This window comes from Odocoileus virginianus, chromosome 19 (assembly GCF_023699985.2).
Source record: "Odocoileus virginianus isolate 20LAN1187 ecotype Illinois chromosome 19, Ovbor_1.2, whole genome shotgun sequence".
Classification (NCBI taxonomy): Eukaryota; Metazoa; Chordata; class Mammalia; order Artiodactyla; family Cervidae; genus Odocoileus; species Odocoileus virginianus.
The window spans coordinates 52,150,042-52,165,347 of record NC_069692.1 but is presented as its reverse complement, the minus strand read 5'-3'; positions in this window follow the sequence as shown (position 1 = coordinate 52,165,347).

Sequence of the window (15,306 nt, the reverse complement as noted above, 5' to 3'; positions counted from 1 at the left end):
AGAGGATCCTGCTGTGATTTATGCCGGAGAGTGTTTTGCCTATGTTCTCCTCTAGGAGTTTGATAGTTTCTGGTCTTACATTTACATCTTTAATCCATTTTGAGTTTATTTTTGTGTATGGTGTTAGAAAGTGTTCTAGTTTCATTCTTTTACAGGTGGTTGACCAGTTTTCCCAGCACCACTTGTTAAAGAGGTTATCTTTTTTCCATTGTATATCCTTGCCTCCTTTATCGAAGATAAGGTGACCATATGTTCGTGGATTTATTTCTGGGCTTTCTATTCTGTTCCATTGATCTATATTTCTGTCTTTATGCCAGTACCATACTGTCTTGATGACTGTGGCTTTGTAGTAGAGTCTGAAGTCAGGCAGATTGATTCCTCCAGTTCCATTCTTCTTTCTCAGGATTACTTTGGCTATTCGAGGTTTTTTGTATTTCCATACAAATTGTGAAATTATTTGTTCTAGTTCTGTGAAAAATACCGTTGTTAGTTTGATAGGGATTGCATTGAATCTATAGATTACTTTGGGTAGTATAGCCATTTTGAAAATATTGATTCTTCCAATCCATGAACACGGTATATTTCTCCATCTGTTTGTGTCCTCTTTGATTTCTTTCATCAGTGTTTTATAGTTTTCTATGTATAAGTCTTTTGTTTCTTTAGGTAGATATACTCCTAAGTATTTTATTCTTTTTGTTGCAATGGTGAATGGTATTGTTTCCTTAATTTCTCTTTCTGTTTTCTCATTGTTAGTGTATAGGAATGCAAGAGATTTCTGTGTGTTAATTTTATATCCTGCAACTTTACTGTATTCATTGATTAGCTCTAGTAATTTTCTGGTAGAGTCTTTACGGTTTTCTATGTAGAGGATCATGTCATCTGCAAATAGAGAGAGTTTCACTTCTTCTTTTCCTATCTGGATTCCTTTTACTTCTTTTTCTGCCCTGATTGCTGTGGCCAACACTTCCAAAACTATGTTGAATAGGAGTGGTAAGAGTGGGCACCCTTGTCTCGTTCCTGATTTCAGGGGAAATGCTTTCAATTTTTCACCACTGAGGGTGATGCTTGCTGTGGGTTTGTCATATATAGCTTTTATTATGTTGAGGTATGTTCCTTCTATTCCTGCTTTCTGGAGAGTTTTAATCTTAAATGGATGTTGAATTTTGTCAAAGGCTTTTTCTGCATCTATTGAGATAATCATATGGTTTTTATCTTTCAATTTGTTAATGTGGTGTATTACATTGATTGACTTGTGGATATTAAAGAATCCTTGCATTCCTGGGATAAAGCCCACTTGGTCATGATGAATGATTTTTTTAATATGCTGTTGGATTCTGTGTGCTAGAATTTTGTTAAGGATTTTTGCATCTATGTTCATCAGTGATATTGGCCTGTAGTTTTCTTTTTTTGTGGCATCTTTGTCTGGTTTTGGAATTAGGGTGATGGTGGCCTCATAGAATGAGTTTGGAAGTTTACCTTCTGCAATTTTCTGGAAGAGTTTGAGTAAGATAGGTGTTAGCTCTTCTCTAAATTTTTGGTAGAATTCAGCTGTGAAGCCATCTGGTCCTGGGCTTTTGTTTGCTGGAAGATTTCTGATTACAGTTTCGATTTCCTTGCTTGTGATCGTTTTGTTAAGATCTTCTATTTCTTCCTGGTTTAGTTTTGGAAAGTTATACTTCTCTAAGAACTTATCCATTTCTTCCAAGTTGTCCATTTTATTGGCATAGAGCTTCTGGTAGTAGTCTCTTATGATCCTTTGTATTTCAGTGTTGTCTGTTGTGATCTCTCCATTTTCATTTCTAATTTTGTTAATTTGGTTCTTCTCCCTTTGTTTCTTAATGAGTCTTGCTAATGGTTTGTCAATTTTGTTTATTTTTTCAAAAAAACAGCTTTTAACTTTGTTAATTTTTGCTATGATCTCTTTAGTTTCTTTTGCATTTATTTCTGCCCTAATTTTTAAGATTTCTTTCCTTCTACTAACCCTGGGGTTCTTCATTTCTTCTTCCTCTAGTTGCTTTAGGTGTAGAGTTAGGTTATTTATTTGACTTTTTTCTTGTTTCTTGAGGTAGGCCTGTAATGCTATGAATATTCCCCTTAGCACTGCTTTTACAGTGTCCCATAGGTTTTGGGTTATTGTGTTTTCATTTTCATTCATTTCTATGCATATTTTGATTTCTTTTTTGATTTCTTCTATGATTTGTTGGTTATTCAGAAGGGTGTTGTTTAGCCTCCATATGTTTGAATTTTTAATAATTTTTTCCTGTAATTGAGATCTAATCTTACTGCACTGTGGTCAGAAAAGATGACTGGAATGATTTCAATCTTTTTGAATTTACCAAGACTAGATTTATGGCCCAGGATGTGATCTATTCTGGAGAAGGTTCCGTGTGCACTTGTGAAAAAGGTGAAGTTTCACTCTCCTCTTTCACTTTCATCAAGAGGCTTTTTAGTTCTTTGCTTTCTGACATAAGGGTGGTGTCATCTATGTATCTGAGGTTGTTGATATTTCTTCTGGCAATCTTGATTCCAGCTCGTGATTTGTCTAGGCCATGATTGTATATGATATGCTCTGCATATAAGTTAAATAAGCTGGGTGTCAATATACAGCCTTGATGTACTCCTTTCCCGATTTAACCAGCCTGTTGTTCCATGTCCAGTTCTAACTGTTGCTTCCTGACCTGCATACAGATTTCTCAGGAGGCAGGTCAGGTGGTCATGTATTCCCATCTCTTGCAGAATTTTCCAGTTTGTTGTGATCTACACAGTCAAAGACTTTGGTGTAGTCAGTAAAGCAGAAGTAGATGTTTTTCTGGAACTCTCTTGCTTTTTTGATGATCCAACGTATATTGGCAATTTGATCTCTGGTTCCTCTGTCTTTTCTAAATCCAGCTTGGGAAATTCTAAAGTGATAATTTAAAAAATTGCCAATAAGTTTAGCTTAGATCTCTTCACTCATTTTTCCCTGATTCTTATAACACTGGATATGACTGGTTGAAATATATTGAATAAAAAATGTTGAGTTCAAATCGTCTTTTTTACTCTTTTCTTATAGCTCAGTTTAATGAGACTGTATCTACAGAATTAGCATTATGAAAATGTTTAATAGATATTATATCAGTTTGAGATGCAACCTTCTATTCATAATTTTAAAGTTATTTTATGATAAATATGTATTCTATTATATAAAATGCTTTTCTTCTTTGAGATATAAATACTATTTTTCTATTATAATCTGTAAATATTTTTCTAGTCTGCACCAAATTTTCATTGATCTTAATATATTATCATATTCTACATCTGAACTTGATTTTTCAAAGTTTTATCAAAGTTTTAAAATTTATTTTGGGAAACATAATTGAGTTTTTCCAAAGGGTTATTGGATTTATACTTTTTCCAGTAATGCATTTGATTTTACATAGGTAAAATAGTCATGTGATTTACGAGTTATAAAATTGTACAACTTCCCCTCATATGTCAACAGATAAAACTGTTGTGAGTTTTGAAAGGTTGTTGCTGAATGATAAGATGCAGGATTCTTGGCCTCAGGAGGAGATGAGTTCAATCCAGGGCCAGAGACAAGGCTGGATCGCTCAGAGCTTTTGTGTAATAAAGTTTTATTAACGTATAAAGGAGATAGAGAAAGCTTCTGACATAGGCATCAGAAGGGGGCAGAAAGAGTACCCCCCCACCCCACCCCAGCTAGTCTTCAGCTGTATGTTATAAAGTCACTCACAGTCTGTTAATAAAAAGAAAGGAATGTCTTAAAATTTAGAATGGCACCAGATAATTCACCCCCAGCCATAAACGATTGACTTGAATCTTGTAGAAAGGCAGATTACCAAACAAATAGTTTCATTTACATAGATTAGGGGAACAATATCTGAGTAAGTAGGTTGGGCCATTTGGCAGAATTTATAGAGTCTGGGGTAAATTCACATATCTTAAGACAAACATTTCCATAAGAAAAAAAAAATGTATTGGTTAACTCAAGGTTTGAGAATAGTTAGGTTCAGGTGAAACCAGGTGTCATGGCAACACAGCATTTTAAGAGAAACCTCCTTTTAAATTTGTATAGAGAAGAAAAAATATCTCTGGTTTGTTTCCTCCTGCTGCTTAAGAGGGATAAAAATGTCTGGCACCTGCAGCCTATTTCCTCCATTTGGAGACCCCTGGCCTTCCTGCATGTTACCCTCTCAGTTTCTTGTGTATTTTTTCTAATTTTCTTTTTAACATTTATACAGCCAAAAACAATGGCACTTGAAAATTGTACAAAAACACAAAATTGAACAAAAATGCACAAAAACCTGCAAACAGATATTTAAAGCAGCTTTTTCCATAGCTTACAAAACTTGGAAGCAATAAAGATGTTTTACTATATGAATGGATAAACAAACTGTGGTATATCCAGACAATAAAATATTATTCAGTACTATAAAAATTAACTATCAAGCCATGAAAAGACATGGAGGGACATAAATGCATATTAATAAGTGAATGAAGTCAATCTGAATAGGCTATATACCATATGAGTCCAAATATGAGATATTCTGGAAAGGGCAAAACTACAGAGACAATGAAAAGATTTAGTAATTTTCACAGGATGCTGGAGGGAAGAGATAAATAAATAGGCAGAACCCAGAGGATTTTGCATGGTAGAGAAATTAAATGATACATACATATTTTATATGGATATACATTATAACTCATTTAGCCAAACCCATCAAACAATCAGCACCAGAAGTGAATCCTAAGATGATCTAAGGTCTTTGAGTGATTATGATGTGTCAATTTAGGTTGATTATTGGTAAAGGAAAAAAAAAAGAAATGAAAAGAAACTGAATAAATGAATAAATAACACACATCTTGCTGGTGAATGGTGTTGATAAAGGCCATGTATGTGTAGAGGCAGGGGATGGAAGAGAAATCTCTGTACCTTTTACTCAATTTCATTGTAAACTTAAAATATCTATAAAAGTAAATCTTTTAAAAAACTGAATATGATTCTTCTTTCCCCAACTTTTATACAAATAATAGGACATTATGTGCCTTGTTTTTGCAAATTTACTTTTTACTTAGAGGGCTTTCTACATCAGAATATAGAAAAGAGTGTCATTCTTTTTGTTTTTTGAGGAGGTAGATTTATTTATTCCTTTACTTTGTATTTTGAGATTATTGCAGATTCACATGCAGTTGTCAAAAATAATTATAAGAGATATCACATACTCTTGACCTATCTTCTCCTGATACTGCCATTTTGCATATTTATTGTAAAATATCATAATCAGAAAATTTACATTGATGCAATCCATTGGACTTATTCATACTTCAACAGTTCTAAATTCATTCATTTATGTGTGTGTGTTTTTGGCTATACTTAGCTCCATGTAGTTTATCACATGTGGAGATTTGTGAGATCATCACTATAAACCAGCTCTATTTTATGTGAACAGCTCTGTTTTATTTGATATAACAGAGTCATTCCTGCTTTCCTTTGATTAAAGTTTAAATGATATATTTTTTATTTTTATTTTCCCCAAATCATTATGCTTAAAGTGATTTTACTAATAACAACATATAATTGGATTATGCTTTTCATCTACTTTGCTCATTTTAAACCACTTACATTTATTATATTGATATGTTAGTATTTAAGATATTCTTTTCAATTTTTTTTCTATGTGTTCTCTAAAATATTCATGTATGGTCCCTATTTATTGTCTTCCAATGCATTATTTTATTTTTTAGAATTTTATTTTGACTTATCCCTCCTTAATGACTTTACCAAGCATTCTATTGCATCAGAGGTGATTTTCTTGGACAGCCAAGGCTAAACTGCATAAATATTCAAACTTCCACAGAAGTGCTTTGAATGCTGGCTTCTGGAATACTTACACTAGGGAAAATCTATCTCTGGTAAGGATGCAAATTAGTAGAGACATTTAAGATAAATAAAGATTTATGATACAACCAGAAAATTCAAATATTTTTCAAGGGCAAATAAAAACATGGGCTTCCCTTGTGGTTCAGCTGGTAAAGAAATTGCCTGCAATGCAGGAGACCTAGGTTCGATACCTGGGTTCAATCCCCTGGACAAGAGAAAGATTACCCACTCAAGTATTCTGGCCTAGTGAATTCCATGGACTATATAGTCTATGGGGTTGCAAAGAATCAGACACGACTGAGCGACTTTCAGTAGCAGTAGTTTAATAAAAGCATAAGTCCTCAAAAGGTATACATATGAATGTTCATAGCACCATTTTTCATAATAATTTAAAAAATTTAGCAAAGCAAGTGTGCATCATCTCAGGAATTGATAAACACAGTGTAATACATACATACTCGGTACAGAAAAAGGAGAAAAATCAAAACTGTGGACACATGCAACAACACTGATAAATCTCTGAAACTGAAAGATACCTTTTAAAAAAATCTGAATGAGTTAATATATTTCCAAAAGAAATGCTGGGTGGAAGTCACTGACATGTCTGGGATCAAATGTAGGGCAAGGGTGCCAGGTAGGAAGAAGTGTTTACCCATGGACATACTTGTTACTTGACTTTCCTCTCTCTTAATTCTTTTATCTCTCCAATTTCTTCCTATTAAGTCCATTCTCCTCCCATCTCATCCTCACACTTCCTTTCTTCATTCTCCTTTATTTGTTTTTTGTTCCCTTTTCTTTTGTCTTTAATCACATCAGTTGATGGGACCCAGTTTTGAAGTAGTTTGCATGTGTATGTTCAAACTTTTGGCTCCTGAAGCCAAGTGTTCAGTTAAGTAAAACAAAGAATACATCAAATAATTAAATTGAAAATTACAAAATCTAGGTTTTGAACTGTCAGATAATAGTATTACTATTAAGGAAATGAGACTGGCTAAAGTAAATCTTGCAATGCTGAAATGAAATTGGGGCAGGTTTATAGGTGGATAAATTTATTCGTGCATGTGTGTATATGTCCTTGTGCACATGTACATTGAGTAAAAAAACTAGAGCTCAGACTTTAGTTTCTAAATACAAGTCTTCACTAAATAGACTCAAGACTCCTGGGAGAAATAGCTAAAATGGCTGTGCCATTTGCATCTCTGTGACTATAGTCTCCTTAGAAGAGAAAAGAGGAAAAATGTGGATTTCCCCCTCACTCTTCAGACTGCAGAGATCCTTTTTACTCTGTTTATCTTTCCAGAAAGAGAAAATTTTTACTGGAGCTCTAGTTGCTACAGCAATTTCTATACCCACCAATACTGACTACCCAGATCTCAACAGAGATCTGCCCTTGGAGCACTGTTACAAGCAAAGTGCAAGAAACAGAGAGACAGACAGACAGACGGGAAGATGATTCTTAAGTCTCAGACTTGCTGGTCGTTTCCCCAACTTTTGCCTCACTTTTGCAACTTGTTTACTTTTGATTTCGTTTTCAGAATCCTAAGGTAGGTATTTTTCTGTATACTGTCTAGGGTTTAAGTTCTAGTCAGCACTAGAGATAGGCTGCACTGGACTCTTCCTATTTTAGCCAAATATTTCCTAGTGATATTATAAAAAAAAATCATACTGATTTTACAAGTTAAGGAACTTAGTTTTCAAACGCTTCTAATGTCACACAAGAGTATTGATCTCATGAAATTGTACACTATAAAAATAAATCTAAACTCTGCAATTTACTGTTAAATTATATATTTTGCTTTTCTTTACATCTCTTCATTAAAAAAAACTTTAAATATATTAATGATCCAAATATATTCAACTGGGCTTCCCTGGAGGCTTAGCAGTAAATAATTCACCTGCCAATGCAGGTGATATGAGCTCGATCTTCCCTGGTCTGGAAGATTCCCTGGAGAAAGAAATGGCATCCCATTCCAGTATTCTCATCTGGGAAACCCCATGAACAGAGGAGCCTGGCAAATTACACAGTCCATGGGGTTGCATAAGTTGGATATGACTTAGTGACTAAACAAGAATGACAACATTGTGAATACTGATGCTCTGGTTGATGCATTCCCTAAGGTAATCTCCTAGGCAATAGTTGCAATCTTTCATAACAAAGTTAATAATATAGAGAATTATAAACATGGAGTGTTAGTAGACACATGAAGTTTTTTTTTTCTTTTTGCCTTAAGTCCTAGATGGTTCAGTAAGTTTATGAAATATAATCTAAATGCTCTATTTAATAATTTAAAATGTCGACTTCAGTGTGACTTTGCTTTCAGGTTACTTCATTTTACTGTCTAATTTAATGAAATGTGATGCTTACCAAAGCTTCTTTGTAACCACATAGCTGAGAGAGCATGAATAAATTATGTTTGAAAGTACAAGTTGAAACAGTTCGTGTAAAATATGCAGATGTGTTTTGGTTATCATTACCTTCAGCTTTATTTGTGTTCATGTAAACCTTAACTTCAAGAGTAGAATTACTTTTCTTAGATAATCCCAAATTCTAAGAGGTCTTTTCTTAGAATGCTGAAGAAATATTGCTTAAGATTTCATTTAAAAAAGAAGAATGAAGCATATGAACAAAGACAGCATTTTATCTCTCTGGAAAATTCATCATTGAATGGCAACCTATAAAATGAATATGAACATTAGGGAATACCTTTGTATTTCTAAAATAATATTACATTAAAATATACTTATGAGTAAAATTATGTTAGATTTTTGCTGAAACTACAAAAAAATATCATTAAACCCATTCACTTTTCTTATATAAAGAAAATATTTCAAAAATATAACATAAAGGTTACATTTTGCTTCCTTTTTATTAGAAGAATGAGATGAAATATTCTTTACATTAGTGCATATACCCTCTTATTTGGAAAATATTTAACTGTATATTTAAATATATATTTTTATTTAATATATTTGTTTTAAAATATGTATATATCATTTGATTTATATATTTAAATAAAATATATTTACATATACCTAAATCCAAGTATGTCTTGTAATTTTTCACCATTTCTTCTATAACTTGCCCATTAGCAGCCATTTATTTGACTCAAGGAGTTCTTGTATCCACACAAACACTTTATCCATTTTTTAAAGAAAGTTATATGGCACACTGGATTTTAAACTCAAGAGATTCTAATTTTAGAGATAAGCTTTGTGTCCTCCAAACTTGGAGAGGAATTTAAGCCAAAATCCATGATTGAATTCATACTCACCTTCCTGTAACTTCAAAATTCCCAAAGAAGAAAAATTATATTTCTTGACTAGACCAGATAGAACAGTCATTTTGACAGCTCCTGACCATTTGCCTTTTACTCTGTTAGGGGATAAATGCTTTTGAAGGTGGTTTTCAAACTGGGATATTGTACGCTCAATATGCGCATGCTTGTAGATACTTTTCCAAGGTAGCCTTAAGGGGTAATTTCTGGATCTTTGGTTTCCACAGGTACTCTTTGTAAAAACAGTTCTGCTTGTATATTTGGAAATTAATGCTTGGTCAGTTGTTTCATTTGCTATTATTTTCTTCCATTCTGAGGGCTGTCTTTTCACCTTGCTTATAGTTTCCTTTGCTGTGCAAAACTTTTTAAGTTTAATCAGGTCCCACTTATTTACTATTGTTTTTATTTCCATTACTCTAAGAGGTGGGGCACAGAGGATCTTGCTTTCATTTATGTCATCGAGTGTTCTGCTTATGTTTTCCTCTAAAAGTTTTACAGTTTCTGGTCTTATATTTAGACCTTTAATCCATTTAGATTTTATCTTTGTGTACAGTGTTAGGAAGTGTTCTAATTTTATTCTTTTACATGTAGCCGTTCAGTTATCCCAGCACCATTTATTGAAGATGCTGTCTTTGCCCCATTGTATATTCTTGCCTCCTTTGTCAAAAACAAGGTACCCATAGGGGCTTGGATTTATCTCTGGGCTGTCTGTCTTGTTCCATCAGTCTATATTTCTGTTTTTGTGCCAGTAAGACATGTGTATCCCCATTGTTCATTGCTGCACTATTTACAACAGCTAGAACATGAAAGTAATCTAGATGTCCACCAACAGATGAATGGATAAGGAAGTTGTGGTACCTATATACAATGGAATATTACTCAGGCATAAAAAGGAACATATTTGAGTCAGTTCTGATGAGGTGGATGAACCTAGAACCTATTATACGGTGAGTGACTCACTTCTTTCTGAAGTGAGTCAGAAAGAGAAATAGAAATATCATATTCTAACACATATATACGGAATCTAGAAAAATGGTACTGAAGAACTTATTTACAGGGCAGCAATGGAAAAAGAGACATAGACAATAGACTTATGGACATGGGGAGAAGGGAGGAGAGGGTGAGATGTATGAAAGAGTAACATGGAAACTTTCATCACCATATATAAAATAGATAGCCAATGGGAATTTGCTGTATGGCTCAAGAAACTCAAACAGGTGCTCTGTATCTACCTAGAGGGGTGTGATGGGAAGGGAGAGGGGAGGGAGGTTCAAAAGGGAAGGGATATATGTATAACTACAGCTGACTCATGTTGAGGTTTGACAGAAAATGAGAAAATTCTGTAAAGCAATTACCCTTCAATTAAAAAAATAAATTAAAAACAAAACAAAACAGGTCTACCTTAGGACATAACTCAGATAGAGAAGGATCTCTTCTATTACAGCATTTCACAACTGCATTTTCCTACTTGGTTAAAAAAAAAACAAAAAATGTAGCTCAAACCAAACCTATCTTTAGTATATGGAATTATTTCTGGGGATTAAAATCTCCAAAATAGATAATAATATGATCATTTGAAATATTGTTACATATGTGGGTAAAGTGAGTTGTGTATCCTTTTAATCAAAAGTTTCCAAAGTTATTTTTACCAAATGAGTTGAGAGCTCATTCTAATATTCTTTATTCTAATTAATAAGTCACTGACTTCACAACTGAAAATGCGTGAAAAAACAGGCTTAAGTGATATGGAATATTTCTTTGTGAATGTACATGCAAAATCCAATATAATTTTAAAAAGCTGCTGTTTTATTATGAAAATGTTTTAATGATTCAGAAAGAAGCAGATATTTTCAAACATAAAAGAATTCAGAAAAAATTATCCAGTGACCCAGGTTTTTAATGTAATCACTTATACTAGTCAAGCTTTTTTTCCAAAAACTGTCATTATTTCTCTTTAATTAAAAATATTCTTGAAACTTCCAATTATTTAATAATACTCAAGGCAATTTTCAAATTTCAGGATTTAGCTTGATTTTGCTGATTTAGGAAAACTTGATCATATTTAGAAATCACTTTTATTATTTTTCTTCATCTTTAGTAAATGAGTATTGAATTGCATCATTAATTTTCTGTACTTATTGATATGATCATGCTTCTTTCTATTTTTTGATAAAATTAACTGAAGTAATAATTTTCCTAATGATGAACATTCCTTGCATTTCAGGTATGTGACTTACTTGGTCTTTGGACATGATTCCTCTGATATACTGCCAAGTTCCATGTGCTGTACTTTATAGTTTCTAATCTACATCAATTACGAATTTGTTCTCAGACTATCTTTAAGATTGTGAAAACTGATAAACGCCTTTTACTATTGTGGAAAAAAAATATTTTCAGAACTTCATAGTATGCAGGTATCATCATTTTTCCCTTTTATTCATCTAAAATATTTTAAGTAATATTCAAAATTACCTTCATGGGAGCTTAAGTTAAAACCACTCATGAAAGTTTCCATTAAGAGAAAAGGGACTTATGCTTACAGATCTTTGAACAAATAATTTGTCCTAATTCATATACCTGCTTTCTCTGCCACACTGGAATCTCCTTCAAGGCATAGGAAATGATCTCTGTTTATTTAGCATCAAAAGATCACAGAAATCAGCATCTTTCAAAGAGACTTGGCTGTTTCTATAAGAATTAGAATCTCACTTGGATCAAGCTAATGTATATCATTTGTTAAATGACTTTCTTAAGTGATAAACACAAGTAGAAATTGTAGTTAATTGCCTTAAACTGAGGGAATTCATCTAAATACCCCAAAAGGATTAACTCAATAAAGAAATCTTGGGAAATTCCAGAAGAAAATGGGGCACAATATAGTTAAACTTGGTAAAAATTATTAGTTTGATGCAACTTTAAGTGGTACAAATATTTTATTATTTCAGTACAAAACAGAGAAAATTACCCAAATAAATTTGAGTGGTGCAGTGCCTCTCTGGTTTAATGAACTACTGTGAAAACAGTCCACTTCTGAATCATCTATTACATCAATCTTCTTTTTACCTGAAATGCATTAAGAATTATCTTTCAGGAGGTGTAGCCAAGATGGTAAAGTAGAAAGACCCCTGAGCTCATTCCCAGATGGGCACAACAGAATACCAACTATTTACAGGGCACCTACCTATGACAGCTTCTTGCCCTTGGGCTTCCCTGGTGGTTCAGAGGGTAAAGCATCCACCTGAAATGAGGGAGACCTGAGTTTTATCCCTGGGTCAGGAATATCCACTGGAGATGGAAAGGGAAACCCACTCCAGTACTCTTGGCTAGAAAATTCCATGGATAGAGGAGCCTAGTAGGCTATACAGTCCATGGGATCTCAAAGAGTTGCACACAACTGAGCAACCTCACTTCTACCTATGAAAACAACCTGAAATCTTTTGGAACATTTGCCATAGCTAAAAATATAAATAAAGAAGGGGCAGCAATGAGATGAGTAGAAGGAGCAGAGATGTGGCATAAGAAAGACCCATGCTCCCAGGCAGGCAATCCACAAAAGAGAAAATAATCACAACTGCAGAGGTTCTCCCCAAGAGGAAAGGGGTTCATTCCTCACCCCGAGCTCCTCAGTATAGAAGTCCTGCACCAAGAAGGTGAGTGCCTAAAATATTTGGCTTTGAAGACCAAAGGGCATCATATGCCAGAGAGCTAGAGGATAATAAGAAACAGAGACTCCACTCTCTTCTTTATTTACTTATTTTTAATTGGAGGATGATTGCTTTACAATATTGGCTTACAGTATTGGTTTCTGTCATGTATCGATGTGCACCAGTCACAGGTATACATATGTCCCCTCCCTCTTGAACTTCCCTCCATTCTCCCACCCCAGCCCACCCCTCTAGGTTATAACAGAGCCCTGGATTTGAGCTCCCTGCATCACACAGTAAATTTCCACCAGCTATCTAATTTTATGTATGGTGTGTTTCAATGTTACTCTCTCAATTCGTCCTGCTTCCCCCGACCCCTGTGTCCACAAGTTCATAAAGGGTGCAAACAAAATCTCATATGTTGTAAGTTCTAGCACAGAGGCAACAATTTGAAAGGAGTCTTGGTCAGACCCACTTGATCTTGAAGAGCCCCCTGGAGATGCAGAAGGCAGCAGGCAAGTGCCTTTGGAGATAGATATGCTGCAGCACCCACTTTGAGGGGGTTGTGCCTCTAGACAATTAGTGTCAGGACCAGGTCCCACCCTCTAGCAAGCCAACAGCCCCTGCAAGAGGCTGGGCTTGCTCCAAACAAAATAGCTAGACAAAAGCTTATATTTCCTTTGTTAGATTGATCTAAAGTAGGCATAAATTAGAAGAAGTAAACTCTTTTTACCATTATAAAGGAACTGATCATGCTCCAGGCTTAGTGTCTTGGTGCTTTCCTCCAAATAGAATGTTCTTCTAGGTATATGAAGAATTATTCCCACAGCTCATTCAGGTTCTGCTTAAATATGAATTCCAAAGAAAGATTATTTCTGTTCTACCTGTTTGTACAATATTGTAACCACTATCACTATATAGCTACTATATTTTAAGAATCACAAATTTTATTTCTCTGTCTCACTAGTAATGTTTCAAGTGCTCAGTACCAAACAGAGCTTTTCACCTGTATGTGCTGTCACTCAGTCCTGTCCAAATCTTTGTGACTCCATGGAATGTAGCCCACCAGACTCCTTCTCTCCATGGGAATTCTTAGGTAAGAATACTGGAATGGGTTGCACTTTCCTCCTCCGGGGAATCTTCCCAATACAGCAATTAGAACCTACGTCTCCTGGGGCTCAGGCAGGCAGATTTTTTTACCCCTGAGTCACCTAGTGGATACTATATTGTATAGAACAAATATAGAATATTTTTAGCATTATAGAGAGTTCCACTATGCAGTTTTGCTTTAGGTCCTTAACCTATTTTACTGTGCATACTTCTTGTAACTATTTTTATATTAAATATTTATTTATTTCTAATTATTTGTTTTTATTATTGGCCAGATCTGTATTAAACTCACAAGCTTAAGTCAGATAAATCAATTATTAGAGAACCATCAGAGATCTCGTAGGTTTCCAGCTTGGATTTAAAATAACACCTTTTTCTTTAGTTGGGGGTACTGCAGATGAAACAGGCAGTTCTTGAGGGTTCAGGCAGAGTAGTTACATTGTAAGGACAGAGGAAAGACGCAAACCCTGAATCTCTAAGGGGATCGGAGACCATGGCAAACCTCCCTCCAGAGAGAATTCAATGACCTTCCCCTACTTTGCAGCGAGTAGCACTGACAACAGAAGGAGAAGAAGGATGTGGGGAGAAAAGCAGGGCAGATATGTGCTGAGGATCCCTTTATAATGTGTCAGGAAAGCGGTGGCCAGGGGAAGCAGGCACAGGGTTTTGCGTGAACCAGTATGTACCTGACACAGAGCATGGAAGTTGTCTTGCTGAGTCAGACATAAGTCTGGCCCATTTCATGATTTCCCCTTATCCTTCCATGGGCAGCTTTAAGCAGCAGGCATCCTAATGGTTTCTAAGTGCTCACCTGTGCCCACATATTTTCAGTTGGCCTGTTCCTCAACACTAAGGAAATAGAGAAGCAAGGACCCTCATGAGTTTGGGCAGCAGCTACTGGGGCGCAGCGGACAGTGGAGCCTTCAGAGCACCCCAGGGACAAGCACTGATCAGAGCAGCTCAGCTGCATCCACAGCCACCTGCCTGGCTGCAGCGGGCTGTCAGAGAAGGAAGAAGACAAAAGGAAAGAACCCTCACCCACCTGGACAGCAGCTACTGGGGCCTAGCAGACAGCAGAGTCTTCAGGGCATGTCAAGGAGAAGCCTTGGCCAGAGATCCTCAGGTCTACCCAAAGCAACCCACCTATCTGCAGAAGGTTTGAAGAGATGAGAAGCAAGAAATCATAGAGGAGGCTTTAGAGGGAATCATTGTCCTTCCAGCCATAAGGGTGAGGACCCTTACCTTATCCAGGACAGTTAGCAATCCAAATCACATATTCACAACAATCTCAGTCATGACACCAAACGTCAGGTCAGTTTATTGCTCTTCCTCCGTTTTTGTATCACTGCTACAAAAATTCGAATGACCGACTAAAGGGTTTAAAGCAACAGACAAG